Source organism: Hyperoodon ampullatus (assembly GCF_949752795.1).
Source record: "Hyperoodon ampullatus genome assembly, chromosome: 1".
Lineage (NCBI taxonomy): Eukaryota > Metazoa > Chordata > Mammalia > Artiodactyla > Ziphiidae > Hyperoodon > Hyperoodon ampullatus.
In genome coordinates, this window is record NC_136914.1 from 202,468,364 (window position 1) to 202,486,476 (window position 18,113).

At 46.9% G+C, this 18,113-nt stretch overlaps 1 protein-coding gene and 1 pseudogene across 2 annotated transcripts in view; one reads left to right on the plus strand and one right to left on the minus strand.

Annotated features, from left to right (window-relative positions):
• ARMH3 (armadillo like helical domain containing 3) overlaps positions 1-18,113 on the minus strand; it is a gene marked incomplete at its 3' end in the record, with an annotated part of 562,435 nt that overhangs the window by 186,545 nt on the left and 357,777 nt on the right. The window lies entirely within an intron of this gene.
• LOC307052499 (large ribosomal subunit protein eL32-like) lies at positions 4,947-5,393 on the plus strand (annotated as a pseudogene). The gene has a single exon. The product of its transcript is annotated as a large ribosomal subunit protein eL32-like (transcript).

The window sequence follows — 18,113 nt, forward strand, 5'->3', positions numbered from 1 at the left end:
TGGGCTTAGGGTAGGATTCTTGATGCTGCTACTCAGCATCACCTTGGGGCCCCAGGTATCCCTTGTCCAAGGCTTGGGCCCAAGGTAAGGACTACCACTTAGCTTTGCCCTCAGCTAGGACCTGCAGCTTGGGTTCTGCTCAGCCTCATCCTGGACTTAAGGTGGCCGTTTAGGCTCATATGGGACTAGGGACAGTTCCTCAGTCTCGAGGAAGGGGGCAGCACCTCAGGCTTATACAGGGCTTGTGTTACTCCTCAGCCTTATGAAGGTCCTGAGGTAGCTTGTGTGTATAGCCAAGTCCTAGGATCGCTCCTCAGCCTCATGAAAGTCTAAGGATGGTAACTTGACCTCATCCAGAATTTGGATGGCTGTTGTCCTGGCCCTTAAGCCAGGTTGTCTACCAACATCAAGAGTCAAGCTACTGACCCTTAAGCTTCTGCTCCTCCCAGAGGCCCAGAACTAGGGACAGGTCATCCCTTGGCCTCTACCTCAGCCCTGGTTTGGGTGGGGTTCATCCTCCTCTTTAGTCTGGAGGCTGGGCCCATTATGGCCCCTCTGTGGGAAGCTGGGGATGGACAAAAGCAGGAATCTGTTTCCTGTTCATGATCCTGCTGAATCATGGTTGTTGTTTTTTGGGTTTTCTTTTTTGGCCACTCCACGTGGCTTGTGGGATCTTAGTTCCCTGACCAGGGATCAAACCCACGCCCCCTGCATTGGAAGCTCAGAGTCCCAATCACTGGACAGCTAGGGAAGTTCCTCATTGTTGTTTCTTCTCAGCCTGAGATTGGCTTGGGCCTCTTTCTGTGCTTGGAGGGAAAAGAATTGTACTCAGTGGGTCTCTGGGGGCATGGGCAAAAGAAGGGGGCCAGGTTTTTCCTTGGAATTGTTTGGCTCAAGGAATTTCCTCAGAGCCACCCACAAGTAGGGGAGCCACCCAGCCTGGCAGCTCTGAGGAGAGCAGGTGAGCTTAGATGGGAACTTTCACCTGCTGTTACAGACTTGGTACTTGATTGCTCTTGTCCTTGCTCATGCTCCAGCTCCAGTGAGGAGGGTGAAGTGACCCCCAACCATGTCTCAGGACTTTGGAGAACAGCTCGGGGATATAGATATCATTGTGTGACTGGGTTCTGGTGGAATGTGTGAGAGGACCATCAGAGAGCTGGCCCAGTGTGGTCTTCCTGAGTCAGAGGGCTCCAAATAGGTGAGTGGAGATCCCAAGTCTGAGGTCTTTGGTTGGCAGGGAGTATTCTAGGATCAGAAAGTAGAGAGGGTCCCTAGACAGGATGTTGGGACCTGGGGATATGGGAGATCTAGGAGCTCTGAGTTCCTTGATCTTGGGTGCCTGGGTAAAGGGGGAAGTTCTGGGGCTGAAGGTTTTGAGCAGTGGACAAGATCCCAGGTCCAGAGTCCCTGGGCAGGAGGTGGTAGGAAGGCCTGAGGTCCTTGGGTAGGTTCATTTCCACAGGTATGCCTCATCTTTGGAGCATACTACTCTCAAGTTCACTTGGCAGTAGTCTCTAGAAAGCTTGAAAGTGAAGCTAAGCAACACAAGACCAGAATGCAGTCTGGGCAAAGGAGAGGAAGCAAATCCTGAGGCTCCTCTACCTGCCTATATGGCCATGGAGCCCAATCCTCCCTTTTTCATCTCCCTACTGCCACCCATATTCCCTTCCCTCACCAGGAGATTCACTGTTTAGACACAGACCACAGTTTCCATGCCACCCAATGACTGGAACACAAGACTACAGCAACCCGGGACTTCCCTGATGGTGCAGTAGTTAAGAATCCTCCTGCCAATGCAGGGGACACGGGTTCGAGCCCTGGTCCAGGAAGATCCCACATGCCGCGGAGCAACTAAGCCCGCGAGCCATGACTACTGAGCCCGCGCGCCTAAAGCCTGTGCTCCGCAACGAGAGAAGCCACCGCAAACAGAAGCCCGCACACCTCAAAGAAAAGTAGCCCCGGGCTTCCCTGGTGGCGCAGTGGTTGAGAGTCCGCCTGCCGATGCAGGGGACACGGGTTCGTGCCCCGGTCCGGGAAGATCCCACATGCCGCGGAGCGGCTGGGCCCGTGAGCCATGACCGCTGAGCCTGCGCGTCCGGAGCCTGTGCTCCGCAGCAGCAGGAGAGGCCACAGCAGTGAGAGGCCCGCGTACCACAAAAAAAAAAAAAAAAAAAAAAAAAGTCGCCCCCACTCCCCGCAGCTAGAGAAAGCCCGCGTACAGCAACGAAGACCCGACACAGACAAAAATAATTAAAAAAAAAAAAAAAAAAAAAGACTACAGCAACCCAAGTCTTCTCCAACAGAGATCAAAGCCCACCCCTTTCTCCTGTAGGAAATTGGTGGCCAGAGTGGGCTGTATCCAAACCACTCTGTTTTCCCCCCATACCCTGACCCAGCCATCAAGGGAACTTGTCTTAAGGAAGTGTTCCACACTGTACAAATGTACCAGAACTTGGTTCACACTTCCCCTTGGTGGTCAGGGAAAGAGAGGAAGTTGGAGAGTGGGGAGGGGGCAGCTCTAGACCCCCAGCTCCAGAGGGAGCCCCCTCAGGCTGGAATGCCTGGCATCCTTACTGCCCTGGAAGAAAGGAAGAAAAATCCTCAGAGTGGCTCCCCAGGGCCCCACTCAATCTCTTCTTAGGCACAGGCGCCCCCTGGTGGTTACTGTCATCACCGCCAGGTCCACCATTACCCTTAAACAAGCACACACTTGCCCATTTCTTGACTAAGACTGAAGAAGCCTTTGAAGGTGGTAAATTAAGGTTCTCTGAGGGCAGGAGAGGAGGAGGTCAGGGTAGAACTCAGGGAGCAAATCAAGGGGAGGCAAAGTGACCCTGGTCTTGTACTAGGACAGTATCACCCAGAAGAAAGAGGGACCTGAGCTGCCAGGATGCTTCCTCTCCAGGGTTGGAACTCTGCCCTAGCTACCAGACTGATCTGGATAATTTGAGCCAACTGAGGAGGAAGTTGAGGGCACAGCAGAGATTTCTGGGGAGGCACAGTGAGGTCATATTTTACATGAATTTGAAATATAGGAATAAGATGCTGGGCTTTATTCAAAATCAATAGTCTCACTTTATGTACAAAATGTGAAATGAAGGTGAATCTTCCTAAATATAAAACTTTTTGAGAATCACAATTTCAAGGCTAATGGACTGTGTGAACTGTAAACTGCTTACACTATTACTGCATGCGTCCGCATTTCTGCCGGTAAACAAAAATTCAGGTGGGGAGGGAGGCTGAATCAGGCTGTGAGGTCAGGGCTGAGTGACCAGGGTCACTCACCAGTTGTAGGTAGAAGCCTTGGAGTGGTTTCTCCTCTAGTTCCCAGAGGGAGAGCCCGGGCCTGGCTCCAAAGGTCGCTACACAGGAGCAAGAACAAAGGTGAGGAAAGACAGAGGCAGAGAGATGAGTAAAAGGATGAGGTTGGACCAGGAGAAGAGAGAGGAGACAGACAGATGGGAACGGGAAGAGGGACCTGGGGGAGGCAGGGAAATGCTCTCACTCTGGAGAGCAGAGGACGCTCTCAGGTGTGATTGCTGGAGGTTGGAGGACAGAGAGGTCCCTTGGGGCCTCTCACCAGAATTATAGCCAGAACATAGAGCCAGTGGGACAGCTCGTCTAGATTTGGTCTCCCAGAACTTTCCATTATCTGAGAAATGAAGGAAAAAGGAAGGAGCTGTGAAGAGCTGAGGAAAGGGGAGTGGGGGGGTGGCCTGCACCAAGAATGAGGTCAGTCTACCTCATTTGGGCCTCGCTGAGCTAAAGGTTCTGGAGGGGCAGACTGTCCAGGTCTTTCATAGGTGTCAAGTCCTCAGGCTTTGGCAGCCACTCAGATTCCAAGGTGACATGCAGTCTTCTCAAAGTCTCTATTATTTTTGTTTTGTACCAGGGAGAAGTGGGCATTGTCCCACCCTAAGCCACCCCACACAGGCTCTAGGAGAAGCCTAGAGCCTCAGAACTGGGGGGCAGAGCCTCCCCAGCATAGAGCCTTCCCCAGCATAGAGCCCTTCCCACAGAGCCCTGATGCTGGACGTGGGAAGGCTACAGTGGGGGAAGGAAAGGGAAGGCTGATTGGAGGTATAGAGGCAGAGGGGACCCAAGCATAGCCAGGTCAGTGTCCTGGGCCAAGGCAGAGGGGACACTGACCTGGATATCACTGGAGAGTTATCCAGAGGGGAAACCAAGTGACTGCTCATCACTGACTAGATTGGTTCATTGTTCTCATAGCCCTTTGGGGATAGTGGAGGGTCAGTATGGGCAAGAGGTGACTCATGGGAAGCCTAGGAGAGGGAGGATGGACACATCAGTGACCCACTTCCTCCCTCCACCAACTGGTCAGGCCCTAGTGAGTTCCCCAGCGAGTAGGCCTCCCCTGTAAATGTTGGGGAAGAAAAGAACATAAGGTGGGCTTTATGGGGTATAAGGGAATGGCTGCTTCAAAAGAGAGGAATGGAATGGCTCCAGAGTAGAAAGTTTGGAAGTGGATGGCCAAGAGGGATCAAACCAGAGAAGAAGAGTCAGAAAAACAGAGTGGGGAACACTGGTTGGATTTCCTAAACCTTTGTAGTTTCTCCAATAAAAGATATAGTTTCTCCCTGTAGAAAGCAGCACCTTCCCAGCTGGTCCCAGATCTCACTACTGAGACCCTGAGGAGGTGTGTTTTTTGTTTTAATGACAAGCTTAACTGGACCTGGGAGTAGGCTCTTGATTCTGTGTCAATTTTGTTAGCCTTGTCCATCATCCCCTTAATTACATCAGTCAGACCCTTAACTCAAAGAGGGCTCCTTTGCTTGGCATGAGGGAAAGCCAGGAGGAGAATCTGTGGTTAACCCATTTCTTCCCCTATGAATAGTTTTTTGGAAGCAGAGTTCCAAGGGGTCATGCATGTGGGAACGGCTGAGAAGCCATCAAGAAAACAAGAGGGAGCTCTTCTCCTCGGCACTGCCTTTGGAGGTGGCAGCCATCTCCTACTAGGCATCATGGCCACCCTCAGACCCCTCACAAAGCCCAAGATTATCAGAAAGAGGACCAAGAAGTTCATCTGGCACCGGTCAGACTGATATGTCAGAATTAAGCAGAACTGGCAGAAACCCAGAGGCATTGACAATAGAGTGCACAGGAGATTCAAGGGCCAGATCTTGATGCCCAACATAGGTTATGGGGGCAACAAGAAAACAAGGCACATGCTGCCCAGCAGCTTTGGGAAGTTCCTGGTCCACAAGGTCAAGGAGCTTGAAGTGCTGCTGATGTGCAACAAATCTTACTATGATGAGATTGCTCACAACGTCTCCTCCAAGAACCACAAAGCCATTGTGGAAAGAGCAGCCCAGCTGGCCCTCAGAGTCATCAATCCCAATGCCAGGCTGTGCAGTGAAGAAAATGAATAGACAGCTCATGCACACATTTTGTTTGTGTTAATAAGACCATAAAACTCAGCAAAAAAAAAAAAAAAAGAGGGAGCAGTTGTCAGTCCGTCAAGTCTGCCCTGCCTCTCCCACCTCTGTGCCCAGCTTCAATTCCCCATCACCATCCTGTCAAGCTCTGGTCATCTCTTTTCATTCCTCACATCTCTCACATCCATCTCTCAAAGTAATGGATTCTGAGCTTATGTGTATTGACCACTCAGTGGACAAACCCACTGAGTCCATCAATACACTGAAATTCTTAAAAGGTTGAATTCAACAACTCTTCTGTATTATAAACTCTGTTGATATCCCAGTATCCTCCACCTGGGTATTCACATCTGGGTGGGGTGGTGGAAATGGAGTGGTAGTACAAAAGAAGGATCTGGAGCTGGGGGGTACCCACCCCATATGTGCCACAATGTCTGTGCCCTCTTATCCACTCTTTCTGGAATACCATGGAGAGACTGTGGGTCCCCTACTGGTGTTCCAACTTTCTCTAACCCCAAATCCATGCAACTAATTCTAGGAAAGGGGGGATTAGGAGTTGGCCCTACTGGGACTTCTTTGGTGACTCTCCTAAAATATCATTCCATAAAGGGGCTATTCCTGCATGAGGCTGAGGAAATACAAAGGTGAGAAAAACCAACTGGGAGGTGCTCAAATGTAGCCATACAGAGGTAAAGGGGAACATGAATGGTTGTCCTGGTTGGTGTCTTCAGGCCAGATCTAAGAGGAGAGGCTGGCTGCCCTTTCATTCCATGGACCAGGGTTGGCAGAAGTTTCCCAGGTTTCTGAAATTTTCAAACCTTCCTCAGATTTCAGGCCCCTTTCCACATAGTGACCAACTGTAAAAGCTTTGAAAGGAAAAGGTACCATGCAATTGTCTTTAGGGAGATCTTAACGGGGGGGCAAAGAGGTGTGAGGAGAGCTGGTGCCCCACTCAGCATCCAGTCTAGAGGCGTGAGGATCCCCAGAGATTGAATGGGTAGGAAGCAGCCTGAGGCTCTTGCAGTTTGTAGGAAAAAGAAAGGAGGCATGAGGTAGTACCAGCTGCAAGGCTTCTACAGCTCCCAGTTCAGGAAGAGAATCCCCAGAGTGGGAAAGAAAAGAACCCAGCTGAATGGCTAGGTCCTGGCAAATAAGGAAGAAACAGGGCTCAGGGAGCTAGCTTGGTTTGGCAAAAAGACCCTTATGGGAGCTTAACCCTGATGGCTTCCCCAGCATATTAAGACCACCCTTGGGAACAGTCCTACTTTGTTGATGATCATATAGGGGTTCATTTTCAAAAAAGTATTTAACACTGATATCAGAACATTAACATCTGGGAGCTGGAGAAAGAAAAAGGGGGAGGGCAAAGACTAAGGTCATGTGCCTGGCTTGCCTCACTGGCCTCGTGGAGGCGGAAACTTCCCCTCGGTCCCTTTCCAAATCCTCACACGTTAGACACAACACCCTCCCATTGTTCTATAGAGAACAGTGGTCTGGATTCTGCCAATGCTGACCCTTCCCTGCCACCAACATTTGTGTGCCTGTCTCAATTTAAAGGCTCTTGGGGACTAGGCTGGGAATCAAATTCTCCATCATAAAGGGGCTTCTTTGGGAGTTCACTGGCGGTCCAGTGGTTAGGACTCTGTGCTTTCACTGCTGAGGGTGCAGGTTCGATCCCTGGTCAGTGGCCAAAAAAAAAAAAAGAGGGGCTTCTTTAAGTAGGGACAGATTTCTCCTCTCAGAGTCAATGACTCCCCAAGAGTGGGCTTAGGTTTCCTCCATCCAATTGGAGGCACATGTAGTGGGTTGAATCATGGCCCCCAAATGATATGTCCACCCAGAACCTCAGAATATGACCTGATTTTGAATCAGCGTCCTTGAAGAGTTAATTAAGGTAAGGATCTCAAAAAGAGGTCATCCTGCATTAGGGTGGGTCCTAAATCCAAGAATGAGTATCCTTATAAGACAGAAAAGGAGACAACACAGAGACACAGAAGGAGAAGGTCATGTGAAGACAGAGCAGATTGGAGTGATGGGTCTACAAGCCAAGGAATGCCAAGGATTGCTGCCAGCGCCCAGAAGCTAGGAAAGAGGCATGGGATGGATTCTCCTCAGAGCCTCCAGAACAAACCAGCCTTGTGGGCACCTTAGTTTTGAACTTCTGACCTCCAGAACTGTGAGAGAATAAATTTCTGCTGTTTAAAGCCATCAAGTTTGTGATAATTTGTTACTGCAGCCCTAGAAAGCTAATACACACCCCAAAATGAGGTTGGGTCTCCCTCATCAGGTCTCCCTAAGGACGGGGTATATATCTTGGGTGGAGGCTATCTTTTCTGGGTCAAACTCAGGATAGCAGTAAAGAGCTGAAGGTCTCGGGAGGGCCCCTCACCAAGCTAAGGCTGAGGTTGAGCCTTAGGCCATGAACTTACACTTGCTGGTAGAGCTCCCTGCACTTGCCCAGGGTGCTATAAGGCTGCTGCCAGGGTCTGGAGCTCTGACCCCTCTTCCTAGAGAGTTGAGAGGCAAGGTCCCCATTGCTTGGCAATACCTTCTTCAGCGCTGCTTTGGTTGCTAGGAGAGGAGCCAAGAACAACAAACAGGACCCAGGCTCTGGTGTTGATAGTGGGAAGAGGACCTGGCTTTGACCTCAGCCTGGGGAGAAACTGCTCTGCCAGGCCACGCTGGGGCTACAATCCTGGGGACTCCTTGGATAACTTCGACCCCTCCCCAACACACACACACACACACACACACTGCAAGAGCATTTCACACCTCAAATTACCTCCCTGGACTTCCCTGGTGGCGCAGTGGTTAAGAATACGCCTGCCAATGCAGGGGACACAGGTTCGATCCCTGGTCCGGGAAGATCCCACATGCCACGGAGCAACTAAGCCGTTGCACCACAACTACTGAGCCTGTGCTCTAGAGCCTGAGAGCCAGAACTACTGAGCCCATATGCCACAACTACTGAAGCCCGCGTGCCTAGAGCCCGTTCTCCGCAACAAGAGAAGCCACCTCAATGAGAGGCCCACGCACCACAACGAAGAGTAGCCCTTGCTCGCCGCAACTAGAGAAAGCCCGCATGCAGCCAAAACTTAAAGAAAAAAAAGTAACTCCCTGTCACCTACTTCATCTGATCCTCCTACCCTCTGAAGTCCACAGAGCAGCAGTTATGATGCCCATATTACAGAGAAAACTAAGCTGCAAACAGGCAAGCTGGATCCTTGGCTAGCAGGTGAGAGAGGTGGGACTAGAAAGGAGACAGGCCTACAGGCTTTAGGCCAGCACCCTTCCCCTTCCCGTGTGGACCTGGGGAACCCCTCTCAGCTCAAGGATAGGACTCTCAGGCATGAGTGGACTACCCCAGCAGCGGGAGTTTAACTTAGTACTTAGGAAAGACAGGCATATGAACAAAGGACCAAGAGCACTGAAACTTATAAAGCAAAGGAGGTACATGTAAAAATAAAACATCCTTCTATTTTAATTAGCCCCAACTCTTCAAGAGGGCCTGCCTGCCCATCTATCTGGGGCATTCCTCCCAATTGTTAGAAGGGTACCTGGAGACACACTGGATAAGAACTCACAAGGATTTAATCCTGCCTTTACCACCTATTGTCTGTGTAACCTTGAATAACTTTCTTAACCTCTTTAAGCCTCAATTTCCTCAGCCATAAAAGAGGAAAAGGAATAGTATCTACATCATAGAACAGTTTTGAGGATTAACAGAGAGAATGACTGTGGAAGAACTTACTTGTATATTCTATACATGTCATTTGGAGGGCACTAGTAGCTAGGAACCTTAGGAATTTCTTAAGATCAGTTTCTCTAACTCTGTTTTCCACAGGAGGAAACTGAGGATCAGAGGATAAATGACAGAGAAAGGGTCACAAAGTAAGTACAACAGAATTATATCATACAAAGAGATTAGATTTTAAAGTAAACACATAGGTCAAGAATTGAATCATATAGTCAAAACATGATAACTCCTTAAATCATCCATAAAATAAGGTAGAGCTGACCTCTCAATAAGTCCAGCTCAGCCAGTTGGGAACCAATTGTTGTTTCAGTGGTTGAGCACCAGATTTGGCAGCTGGCTTGCTTTTAGGGTCCATGTTGCATGAAAAATGCTTGAATCATTGAACTCACACTTAGTGTAACTGAGATGCCGTCTCCCTTCTCACCCTGCCAGTTGTTTAAAATGGAGTCGCTCTTTGCTGAGTGCAGACGGCTGTACCGGTCCTAAGTTAAACGTGTCTATGGGGCTTCCCTGGTGGCGCAGTGGTTGAGAGTCCGCCAGCCGATGCAGGGGACACGGGTTCGTGTCCCGGTCTGGGAAGATCCCACATGCCGCGGAGTGGCTGGGTCCGTGAGCCATGGCCGCTGAGCCTTGCGCATCCGGAGCCTGTGCTCCGCAACGGGAGAGGCCACAACAGTGAGAGGCCCGCGTACCACAAAAAAAATAAATAAAATAAAATAAAATAAAATAAAAAAAAAAAAAAAAAAACAAAAAAACGTGTCTATGGTGAGGCTCCATAGAGGTGGAAGCAAGATTCAAACCTAATAGTTGTGCCTTCCTCCCAAGCATTTGTTCATCCGGCTAGGAGGTCTTGACTGCTGTCACTGTGGGCCTGCTTCTACCTGAGCCTGGGCTGGGCTGCCCGTCCACAGAGCGCCCCCCAACCCATCCCTCTCACTCTCAATCTGCTCAGAAAAGGATTCCAGCATGGGCTTTTGATGCTGTGATATTGTGATTTATAATAAGAAATATGTAGTTAGTCTTCATCTCCATTTCTGGCACAGAGCTCCTAAAACCCTTGGAGCTTCATAATTGATAAATGTGTCTTGAGAAACATGTCTTGATATTCATAACAAATAAACCCGTTCAACTACACCAGAGTTTATGTTAATGAAGTGACTTTTGGAAAGTACCTAAGGTTGGGGCTGGTTGCCAGGGGAACCAACCTAGTGATCAGAGGGTTGGAACTTTCAGTTCTACCACCTGACCTCCAGGGAAGGGAGAGGGACTGAAGGCTGAATCCATCACCAATAGTCAATGATTTAATCAATCATGTCTATGTAATGAGGTCTCCATAAAAACCCCAAAGGACTGGATTCAGAGAGCTTCCAGGTTGGTGAACCAGAATGAATCCACAGGGCAGAAGGTGGTGTACTCCAAACTCCCCAGGGAGAGAAGTTCCTGCGTTCAGGACCCTCCCGGACCTCTACCTATGTATCTCTTCACCTGGCTGTTCATTCATATCCTTTAAATACCCTTTGTAATAAACTGGTAATCTAGTAAGTAAACTGGTTTCCTAAGTTCCCTGAGCTGCTCTAGCAAATTAATCAAACCAGAGAGGGGTGGCATGGGAACGACCAATTAATTAGCCAGTCGGTCAGAAGCACAGGTAACAACCTGGACTTACGATTGCCATCTGAAGTGGGGGGCAGTCTTGTGGGACCAAGCCCTTAACCCATAGGATCTGATGCTATTCTCCAGGTAGATAGTGTCAGAATTGAGTTGAATTGTAGGACACCCAGCTGGTACTGGAGAATTGCTTGGTGGTGTTGAAAAAACATAACGGAGATACCCACGGAGGGCGATCCACACGTTGATCCCCAGCAAGGGCCTGAAATCCTCGGAAGACAGGATGATAATGAGCCACCAGAGTTCCCAGTCCCTCCTAGTCCCACTGAAGGCTGCTTCCACCTCACCCAGCAGGTTGGACTGGATTTTTCTGATGGTCTCCTATCCATAGATAGTGTTTACATCCATGTCCTGGGAGGTACAGGGAGCAGGGTCAGGACACTAGGAGTAAGTTAAAATTTGAGGGGAAGGGGGTTTCCTGCCCAGAAATCCTAGGGAGAAGGGACAGAGAAATGAGATTCGGTGGACTGATGTCTCACATCTGTGACTGTGAGGCCTGGAATCTGACACTCCCATGGGTGTGGCTCAGGCTCTCTGGGAGGCTGGGATTCTGGAGTGGGGGTAGGATCTGAGTCTGGGACTCAGAGAGAAATTCCCAGGGGTGGAGGGAGGGTTAAGTCCCCTCTGTGCCTGAAGGATGGACTTAAGGAAAGAGTGAAGGTTGTACATGTTATTTCCAACGGAGTAGCTGCTGTAGGAAATGGCCTCATACAGCTGCTTATTGTTTATGAAGCTGCAGATGTTCCAGCTCCTGGGGAGATAAGGCAGGAGGGAGAGTGGGAAAGAACTCAAGAACAGGTCAGAATGTGCAGAAAGGTTGAGAGTCAGTAGAGGACAGGTGGGGGTGTAGAAATTAGGAGAAGATGGATGGAGGTGAGGGGTCAGGGAGGAGAGAGAAAAATGGAAGAGGGGTCAGAAGCAGATGAGAGGGTACAGGCAGGGGTTGGGTTTGGGGAGTTCTGGGTAATGAAAGGGGATGGTTCTTGGAGGGATAGGGCCCAGAAAGTCAGAGTGGGGAGCAAGTTGCATAAAGTGGGGAGGGGTTACAGGTTAGGATAGGATCTTCCTGAGGAGACCAGAGGTGGCTCCTGGCCTGAGTGACTAGCTTTCAGACATGAGGGGGTGGGCACTGGGTACGGGAAGGGCAACAAACAAGAGGAGTGTGGTCACACCCAGCGGGAAGCAGGCAGATAGGTGGTGCTGGGAACTGGAGTGATAAAATGAATAGCCCCTGCAGAACTCACACAGGCAGCCTTACAGGTTGAAGCCAGACAGAAAGAGCACCAGACCGAAGATGAAGGGAAGCATCAGGTACAGTTATGTAGCCAGCCTCATATTTCAAGACCTGGGAGGGGGCCTGGAGGGAATGTGGTCTTAGGCTTCAGCCAGACATCCAGGAAGCTACTCACATGTCTTACCTCCCACGTGTGCAGGGCAGGGAGGGGTGGTGGCAGGGTGGCCTCTGGAGGACAAACTTGCACATGGAGCTCGCCTTATCTTCCTGAAGATGTCCCACTGGCTGTCCTTGTTTTTTAGAGACCAAGAGACCTTGCTCTCACAAGGCTAGGTCTAAGTGGGAGTAGAGGCAGAGTGGTGAGACAGAAGGGACCCAATTAGCCAGCACCTCCTGGACAAAGGGAGACAGCCTCTCCCATGTCCCTCCTTATACTATCCAGAAAGCATCATGATATACTGATATGGGACAGGAGGGCTCCAGTGGGGTACTCCAGAGCCTCTCTGCTTTGCTGCTAGACTGGCCTACTTAATTTGCAGTTTCCTAGCTCTTAACCCTCCCGCTCCTCCAAACCGGTCCTCCCAATCCTCCAAACCAGTCCTCCCACACATCCTACTTCACAGTCCCGCCACTCCCACCCTGGTGGGCTTTGAAGCATCTCCTGGGGTGACCTCCTGGCAGTGAGCAGGCTGGGAAAGGGGAGATGGAAGGACTGTTTCTGGTCTAACAGGTGGCTGGGGAGTGAGACGTCTTAGCCCCGCCCCCCCCAACCTTCCAGGGCCTCTTGACATATCACAATAGCTACTCTTTACTGAAAGCTTACTCTGTGCCAGGCATTCTCTAAACTCTCTGTATCATTTCATCCTCCTAACAGTCCTCTAAGACAGGTGCTATTATTATCCCCATTTTAGAGATGAGGAAACAAGCTCAAGGAGATTAAATAACTTGTTCAGTGTTACCCACCTATAAGTGGTTGGGCCAGGATTCAAAAAAGGGGTGTCTCTAGCAAGAGCCCGTGCTCTGGACCACTGTGCGGTGATTACTTCAGGGGTCCCTATTTTAGTTCATGGCACCAGTGTCCTCCCAGTTCCTCCAAACCTTAACATTGCCTTCCATCCTTCCCACCTACTCACTCCCCATATTCAATAAACTGCCAAATTGTATCTATACTCCTGCTTCTCTCCCCAGTCCCACCACAAACACCCTAATTCAGGTCTTTATTACCTCCCACCAGGATTTTGTCTCTCTTATGGTTAGTATTGGTTGTTATAAAGGTACTGTGAGTACATTAAAGGAAGTTTGAAAAATGGCAAAGAGAAGAAAAATCCACCCAGAATCCAATCATCTTATTCCCACCATTGTACTTTCTTCCCATGTATTGATACTTTTTCCCCAGGCATAGACCTTTTACATAATTGCAGACATTTTGTATGATAATTTATCATCCTACTTTTTCAGTTAACATTGATCGTAAGTGTATTTTTCACATTCTTTTAACCTCTTGGTAAATATCATTTTGATGGCTGTATAGCATTCCATTCTTAGAATGTCCCATAGTCAACCAAGCCATTCTCCTATCCATCACTTTCAGGAGTTTCCAAATTTTCTATATTATAAGTAATGCTGTGATTCTCAGAAATGAAATTAGTGGGTCAAATATTGTGCACATTAATACAAGTTGCTTTTCTGAGAGATTAGTTTACTTAAAGTGTATGAGATTCTAGTCTCTTCACATCCTTTTCAGCATTGAGTAGGATCACTGAAAATCTTTGCCTCTTTAGTATGATTTTATTTACATAATTCAAAAACCAGGCAAAATCAATCATGGTGTTAAAAATTAGGACTGTGCTTACCCTTGCAGGGGAAAAATGATTGGGAAGGGTCATGAGGAAGACTTCAGGGCGCCGGTAATGTTCTACTTCTTGATCTCAGTGCTGGTTCAGTTTGTGTGTTCAGTTGGAGAAAAGTTGTCAAGTTGTATTTTTATGATATGTGTACTTTTCTGTATGTTACATTTCAAAGCATAGTTTACCAAGTGCACCAAAAGCATAAGCAACAAACGAAAAAATAGATAATTTGGACTTCATCAAAGTTTAAAACTTTTGTGCTTCAAAAGACACTCTCATAAAAGCAAAAAGACAACCCACAGAATGGGAGAAAACATTTGCAAACCATACATCTGATAAAAGACTTGCATCTACAATGTATAAATAACTCTTAAAACACAAAAAATATGAAAAAGAAAATATATATAATTGAATCACTTTGCTGTACACTTGAAGCACAACATTGTATATTAACTATACCTCAAAAAAAAAACAATAAAAAGACAATTAAAAAATGGGCGGGCTTCCCTGGTGGCGCAGTGGTTGAGAGTCTGCCTGCCGATGCAGGGGACACGGGTTCGTGCCCCGGTCTGGGAAGATCCCACATGCCGCGGAGCAACTGGGCCCGTGAGCCAAAATTACTGAGCCTGCGCGTCTGGAGCCTGTGCTCCGCAACAAGAGAGGCCACGATAGTGAGAGGCCCGTGCACCGCGATGAAGAGTGGCCCCCGCTCGCCACAACTAGAGAAAGTCCTCGCACAGAAACGAAGACCCAACACAGCCAAAAATAAATAAATAAATAAAGCAAACCGTCAACAAGTAAAAATAAACACTATAAAAAAAAAAGCATTACTTACAGGCATATCAAAATAATGTCTGTGTATACTTGATTTCCACTCAATTTAAAAAAAAAAAAAAATGGGCAAAGGATCTAAAGAGACATTTTTCCAAAGAAGGTATACAAATGGCTAATAAAAGATGCTCAGTGGGGACTTCCCTGGTGGCACAGTGGTTAAGAATCCACCTGCCAATGTAGGGGACATGGGTTCAAGCTCTGGTCCAGGAAGATCCCACATGCCGCGGAGCAGCTAAGTCCGTGTGCCACAACTACTGAGCCTGCGCTCTAGAGCCTGTGAGCCACAACTACTGAGCCTGCATGCCTAGAGCCCATGCTCCACCACAATGAGAAGCCCGTGCACCGCAACGAAGAGTAGCTCCTGATCGCTGCAACTAGAGAAAGCCCTCGCACAGCAATGAAGACCCAATGCAGCCAAAAATAAAAATTAATTAATTAAAAGAAAAAAGATGCTCAATGTCATTAGTCATCAGGGAAATGTAGATCAAAACCATGATGAGATACTACTTTGCACACTCCAAGATGGCTATGATTAAAAAAAAAAACAGGTGATAACAAGTGTTGGGGAGGATATAGAGAAATTAGAACTTTCATATATTGCTCATGGGACTGTAAAGTGGTGCAGTCACTCTGGAAAACAGTCTGGCAGTTGCTCAAAAGGTTAAACATAGAGTTACCATATGACCCAGCAATTCCACTTGTAAGATTTTAAATACCATAGAAGAAATCAGAAAGGAAAGAGTGAATAATAAAAAAAGAAAAAAAATGAAGAGTGATCAAGTTTACTACATATAGACTAAATTTATAACTTTGGTATATGTGTGTGTAAATAAAAAGGTAGATCCTGACTCCCTACCCCCTACACCCGCCAAAAAAAAAAGCAGGTGTGCTGGGAAATACATTTGCGCAAATATGATGAATTACAATCTTTTTGTACAATTAAGGTATATACCCAAGGGAAATCAAAATATGTATCTAATCAAATATGTGTACCCAAATGTTCATAGCAGCATTATTCATAGCAGACAGAAAGTAGAAACAACCCAAATGTCCCTCAACTGATGAATGGCTAAATAAGCTGTAGTATATTCATACAATGGAAAATTATACTTGGCAATAAAAAGAAATGAAATACTGATACATGGGGCAACACGGATGAAACTTGAAAATATGCTGCTAAGTGATAGAAGCTAGGCACAAAAGACCATATATTGTATGAATCCATTTATATGACATGTCTAGAATAGGCAAATTAATAAAGATATAAAGTAGTGGTGCAGTGGTTAAAACTCTGCACTCCCAATGCAGTGAGCGGGGGTTTGATCCCCGGTCAGGGAACTAGATCCCACATGCATGCCGCAACTAAGAGTTCGCATGCCACAACTAAGAAGCCTGCAAGCCTCAACTAAGACCCGGCGCAAACAAATAAATAAATAAACATTAAAAAGTAAAAAGACATAAAGTAGATTAGTAGTTGCCTGGGGCTGGGATAGTGGGGGGAAATGCTGCATGACTGCTGTTGGGTATGGGTTTTCTTTTCGAAGTGATGAAAATGTTTTAAAATAGGTTTTGGAGATGTTTGCACAACACTTAAGAATATACTAAAAGCCATTGAACTGTACACTTTAAATGGGTGAATTGTATGGTGTGTAAATTATATCTCAATAAAGCTGTTACGTATTTTTTAAATTTACTAAAAGAAATCTTTGTTTAATAGACAAAAAAGAGCTATATTATTATTTTAAAATTTATTTTATTTTATTTTTGGCTGCATTGGGTCTTTGTTGCTGTGGGGGCTTTCTCTAGTTGCGGTGAGCGGGGGCTACTCTCTGTTGAGGTGCTTAGGCTTCTCATTGTGGTGGCTGCTCTTGTTACGGAGCACAGGCTCTAGATGCACAGGCTTCAGTAGTTGTGGCTCGTGGGTTCTAGAGTGCAGGCTCAGTAGTTGTGGCACATGGGCTTGTGGTATCTTCCCGGACCAGGGCTCAAACCTGTATCCCCTGCATTGGCAGGCGGATTCTTAACCACTGTGCCACCAGGGAAGCCCAAGAGCCATATTATTTAAATATACATTCAATTACTATATTTTTATGTGTTTTAGTCTTAGTGCTTCCTCCTCTGAAATTGTCCTTTACCCTTTTATCTAGTGAGGAGACTCTTTATTAAACTTATTTTGCATTAATTAATTGTACAGAAAGATTGTAACTCATCATATTTGTTGCAAATATATTTCCCAGCACGCCTGCTTTTTTTTTTGGCCGGTGTAAAGGGTAGAGAGTCAGGATCTACTTTTTCATTTACACACACATATACCAAAGTTATAAATTCAGTCTATATGTAGCAAAATTGATCACTCTTTCCGTTTTTTTTTTTCTTTTTTTATTATTCACTCTTTTCCTTTCTGATTTCTTCTATGGTATTTAAAATCTTACAAGTTTATCCTTTCCATACATACTTCTAGAAAGGTGATGAACAGTATTTCATTTTATTTTCATCTAATTTTATTTGCTTACATTTAATTCTTTAATCTTATACAATTTATTTTATGATAAGATAGGATCTCTTTGTTTTGTTTTTTTAAGTTGCTAGTAGCATGGGCTTCTCGGCCCCGTACTTGGTCCCCCTTCTCTAGTTCTATACACCATGCTAAACCAATCTTACTTTAAAAAAAAGTATCTAACTAAGTCACTTCTCTGTTCAAAAACAGTTGGTGGCTTCCCACTCCCTATAAAATTAAGTCTAAACTTATCAGCTTGGGAATTCCCTGGCCGTCTAGTGGTTACGACTCCAAGCTTTCAATGCAGAGGGCCTAGGTTTGATCCCTGGTCTGGGAACTAAGATCCCACGAGCCGCACAGTGCGGCCCCAAAAAATAAAATAAACAAACTTCTCAGCTTGTCATTCAAAACTCTCTACAATCTAGAAAGACTATGGAGGGCAGTTTTGCTGATTCCTTCTCTCCTATCCAGCAAAGTACCCACCATTCCTTCCCTTGACCATCCCATTTCAGTACCTTTCCTAAAGCTATCCCTCTACTTAGAATGTCTGTCGATCCTTGACAAAATTACCTGTCACAGGTCTACCTCCATTCCACAATCACAACCAATTTCACCTTCAGCAAGAAGTGTTCCCAGATCACTTTGGTCAAAATGAATTTCTCTCCCTGTAAGTCTAAAGCACTTTGCAGGTTTCTAATCCTGCTCGCTGATGTGTGCTTTTACTCAACGTGTGGCTATGTCTGACTTTCCCGTTTGGGGAGTTTCAGGAGGGCAGGGACCAGGTCTTAACCATGACCACCTTAGACCCTGCAGTGACAGTCCATTACATTTGGATGAAATTCAAAATCCTTGCTATCTTTGTGATCTTAGGCAAGTT